This window comes from Neoarius graeffei, chromosome 4 (genome assembly GCF_027579695.1).
Source record: "Neoarius graeffei isolate fNeoGra1 chromosome 4, fNeoGra1.pri, whole genome shotgun sequence".
NCBI lineage: Eukaryota > Metazoa > Chordata > Actinopteri > Siluriformes > Ariidae > Neoarius > Neoarius graeffei.
Window position 1 is genome coordinate 12,984,050 of NC_083572.1, and position 5,096 is coordinate 12,989,145.

A 5,096-nucleotide genomic window follows, 5' to 3' on the forward strand; every position below is an offset into this window, starting at 1 on the left:
GTCAGACGGAGAGGCTCAACCAGGACCTGGAAACCACCCTGCGAGGCCTGGCTATGGATAACCCGACATCGTGGAGCACCTGGCTGCCATGGGCGGAGTACGCCCACAACACCCTGCAGTCATCGGCCACCAAGCTGTCGCCATTCCAGTGCCAATTCGGGTTCCAGCCACCTCTGTTCCCGGACCAGGAGGAGGACGCGGGGGTGCCCTCGGTCAACCAATATGTGAGACGGTGTCGCAAGACCTGGAGCAAGGTCAGGAAGACCCTCATACAGACCTCCAGAACCAACCAGACTCAGGCCAACCGCCATAGAAGACCTGCACACGCTTTCCGCCCTGGGCAGCGTGTTTGGCTGTCCACTAAGGACCTTCCACTGCGGGTGGAGAACCGCAAGCTTGCTCCTCGCTACATTGGCCCCTTCAAGGTGGTGCGCAGGGTGAACCCTGTCTCCTACCGGCTCCAGTTGCCCCGGACTCTGAGGATCAACCCCACTTTCCATGTTTCCCTGTTATGGCCCGTACTGACGTCTACGTATGCCCCTGCCCCTAGGAACCCCCCACCCCCCCGCATCTTCCAGGGGCAGACTGTGTTCACTGTGAATCGCCTGCTTGACTCCCGCCGGGTCCGCGGCGGGTTGCAATATCTGGTGGACTGGGAGGGCTATGGTTCTGAGGAGCGCTGCTGGGTTCCTGCTCAGGATGTCCTTGATAAAGAACTATGTCGGGACTTCCATTCGGCCCATCCGGATCGCCCTGGGAACGTCAGGAGACGCTCCTAGAGGGGGGGGGGTCCTGTTAGGACTAGGACTGTTTTGGCCTCTAGAGGCCGCTGTTATTTCCTTTTCATGTCGTGTTTATTTTGGCCTCTAGAGGCCGCCACTGTTCCTGTGTTTTGTGTTTGTGTTAATTGCCTAATTATCTTCACCTGTGTCCTTAATTAGTTTGTCTATTTATACCCCTGAGTTCAGTCCTCTTGTCACGGAGTCTTTGTGCTGTTATGTTTATCTCCAGTTTCCTTTGTACTGTGTTTTTTGATCTTCTTAGCGTTTGAATTTTTGCACTTTGCTTTTCTTTTGGATTATACTCTTTGGTTTTTTTTTGTCTTTTGTTTTGCCCTGTATATAGTGTATATAGTTTAAATAAACCTTTTGATTCTTTTTCTACTTCCGCCTCACGCCTCTGCATTTGAGTCATCCCCCTGGTGGCCTAGTGGGGGTTTGCTGGATTATCACACCAACGAACCAGGTTCGAATCCCAGCAAAACCCTAACAGTTTGTGGAAGTGTATCATGGCATGAACAAAGGAGATTCCTGAGGACCTCAGAAAAAGCGTTGTTGATGTTCATCAGGCTGGAAAAGGTTACAAAACCATCTCTAAAGAGTTTGGACTCCACCAATCCACAGTCAGACAGATTGTGTACAAATGGAGGAAATTCAAGACCATTGTTACCCTGCCCAGGAGTAGTTGGCCAAAAAGATCACTCCAAGAGCAAGGCGTGTAATAGTCGGTGAGGTCACAAAGGACCCCAGGGTAACTTCTAAGCAACTGAAGGCCTCGCTCACATTGGCTCATGTTCATGAGTCCACCATCAGGAGAACACTGAACAACAATGGGGTGCATGGCAGGGTTGCAAGAGGAAAGCCACTGCTCTCCAAAAAGAACATTGTTGCTCATCTGCAGTTTGCTAAAGATCATGTGGCAAGCAAGAAGGCTATTGGAAGAATGTTTTGTGGACGGATGAGACCAAAATAGAATTTTTGGTTTAAATGAGAAGCGTTATGTTTGGAGAAAGGAAAACACTGCATTCCAGCATAAGAACCTTATCCCATCTGTGAAACATGGTGATGGTAGTATCATGGTTTGGGCCTGTTTTGCTGCATCTGGGCCAGGACGGCTTGCCATCATTGATGGAACAATGAATTCTGAATTAGACCAGCGAATTCTAAAGGAAAACGTCAGACATTGGTCTATGAACTGAATCTCGAGAGAAGGTGGGTCTTGCAGCAAGACAATGACCCTAAGCACACAAGTCATTCTACCAAAGAATGGGTAAAGAATAATAAAGTTAATATTTTGGAATGGCCAAGTCAAAGTCCTGACTTTAATCCAATCGAAATGTTGTGGAAGGACCTGAAGTGAGCAGTTCATGTGAGGAAACCCACCAACATCCCAGAGTTGAAGCTGTTCTGTACGGAGGAATGGGCTAAAATTCCTCCATGCCAGTGTGCAGGACTGATCAACAGTTACCGGAAATGTTTAGTTGCAGTTATTGCTGCACAAGGGGGTCACACCAGATACTGAAAGCAAAGGTTCACGTACTTTTGCCACTCACAGATATGTAATATTGGATCATTTTCCTCAATAAATAAATGACCAAGTATAATATTTTTGTCTCATTTGTTTAACTGGGTTCTCTTTATCTACTTTTAGGACTTGTGTGAAAATCTGATGATGTTTTCGGTCATATTTATACAGAAATATAGAATATTCTAAAGGATTCACAAACTTTCAAGCACCACTGTAGCATGTCAATATTGTAAATAATATCCTGGATTAGTAATTATAAAGAACATATCAGTGCTAAAATTGTTATAAATAATCATCCATAATATATTTAACTTCAGTTGTTTAGAGTTTGTTGTTGTTGTTACTGGTAGTAAGTGTACAATGTACTGTACCGGTATATGGGCTTACTTATTACTCATACTAAACAATTCAGGGAATTTTTTTTTCATTCTTTTTTCCTTTCTTGAAAAAAAAAACATTTTTAGGTAAAATGTTCAGCTCTCACAGCAATATTTCTGTCTGTGATTTGTTTTTGAAATGCAGTATGTACAGGGATTTGTCATTTGTTCCCAAAAATCAAAGCTGTTTTACTGAAATTATGTGGCTGTAACATGATGATTGACTGACTTATTTTCAGCTGTGTTTCTTCGCTGTTATGTCTTTAAACGGTCAACACTGAAGAATGGGCTGTCGTTTTAGTCAAACAGCACCTCCCACCCAACCCTGGCCTTCACAAGAAATCACAAAACTGATCATAAATCACAATTATTGTGGAAAAACAGCAGAAAGAATGACTCTCTCGATCAAGCACTGCCAGCATGCATGTGGTGATGTACTGAGATGCCAATGAGTCCAATGCTACAGAAATCCTCAAGAGAGATGGGCAAAGGATGCAAACATGCTGGACAAATACATGGTCAAAACCACAATATTATTTCCCTGATAGTTTGAAAGAAATGTACTCAAATCAGCCAAGAAATATTTCTTGATCAACATTTGCTTCTTTACTTTTACACTGGAGCGACAAAGCCGATGTTGATCGTAAGTAATGATTTCACTGATGGTCTTAAATACATCAATACTCACCCACATGTTTAATTATCTGCTTCGTAGCACTGATGTAACTGTTTTCCCAGGAGAACACAAATGAACCAGGATAGTCTGTATTTGAGTTAAATTTCACCCAAAAAAAAACAACTATGGTTTAAAATTATGGTTAAACTTCTTACTATGTCACTTAAAAAAACAGTTTCTTAGCTCAGTTGGTTCTACACATTTTTGCAGAGAAAACAAAATCAATGTCTGCAGGTTTCCACAAGGCTTTACTCATAATGATGTTGTGAAAATCCTTTCGTTTTTCACCAAACCATTCCTTTAAGATATTGTTAGTAATGACCGTAACCCACGACTACGTCATCGCTTGTTTACCGCAGTGCATTACCCGGGGTAAGCTCCGCCGTATTGTTTACTTTCGCCTTTGTTAAACACTGCATTGTTGTGTCTAACCGGTTTTAACCATGCGGCCTAAAGTGAAGTACCTTACTGTGTCTCCACAACAAAGAGAACACCTACTGAGCTTTTATCAGCTGCCAGTCAAGAAGAAGAGAAGAAAGAAATGGATAAGTTTAATCCGCAATGAAAACCTTCGAACTGAATCAAAATAGACAAGTGTTTGTAACTTGCATTTCTCTGGTGGGAAAAAGACAGCCTTAAACTGTGACCCAGCAATATTTCCATAGTCTGCAAAACGGCCTTCGGTTACAGAAGATTATCACAATCGACACTGTTCATTGTCTGAAACTAGCGATATTCCAAAGCCTGTAAAACAAAGAAGCGTTATTCGGCCTTTGCCTCTCAACGTGCCGAAGCACTCGGCAACCGAATGAGCCTGTCGGACCGATAAAACTCCCAAACCACGAAGCGTTCTCTTTCGGGTGTGTATAATGTTCAGTGTACCTCACTAGCGGCATTTATTGAAGAAAATGTATTTATACTGAACATGACACAGCAGATCAGAGGGTTTCCAAAGTTTTTTTTTTGGTGTGTGTGTGTGTGTGTGTGTGTGTGTAAGTGTAATGTTTCCTGATATCAAGTTTTATTTAACTAATCACTCATTTATAAATGTTCATCTGGGCCCAGGATCACAAAGCATTCTTAGACTTAAGTCAAAAGTTGATTTTTCATAATGGTTTCCCTTACTGCATCTGTAACTTTCATTGTGCTGGATCAAGATTAAGTACAAGGCGAAGATTTCATTAGAACAAAGCTTCTTAGAAAATGGTAAGGAATAACTGAAGATTAAAAGAAACAAATTTAGAAATGATTGTATCCAAGTTATTGTGAGATGTAGTCACTTTGCCAAGCCACTTTGCTTCAAGAAAACCCAAACTGTCACCCTTGGCTGAAAGGAAATTGGTTTGGATGGTCAGGAACAACCTGGGAACCTCCATGGCACAGCCCTGCCATGAACTGGAAACTGATGGATCACGGTCTACAGTTCAGATCACCATGGACTAAGAGGCTGCCATCCAAGAAATAACCCCCTGTTCCAAAATGGACACCTTCAAGCTTAACTAAAGTTTGAAACTGATCACACAGACAAAGAAACCCTTCTGGAGGATAGCTGTATGGTCAGATGAGGCAAAGATTGAGTTGTTTGGCCACAATGACCACCGTGTACAGAGGGACACTGTACCAGCTGGTGGTGGTGGTAGGATCATCATGCTCTGCGGCTGTTTTCCTGCCAGTGGATGGAATAATGAAGGAGGAGGAATATCTCAGAATTCTTCAGCATAAACCATCAGAAACTT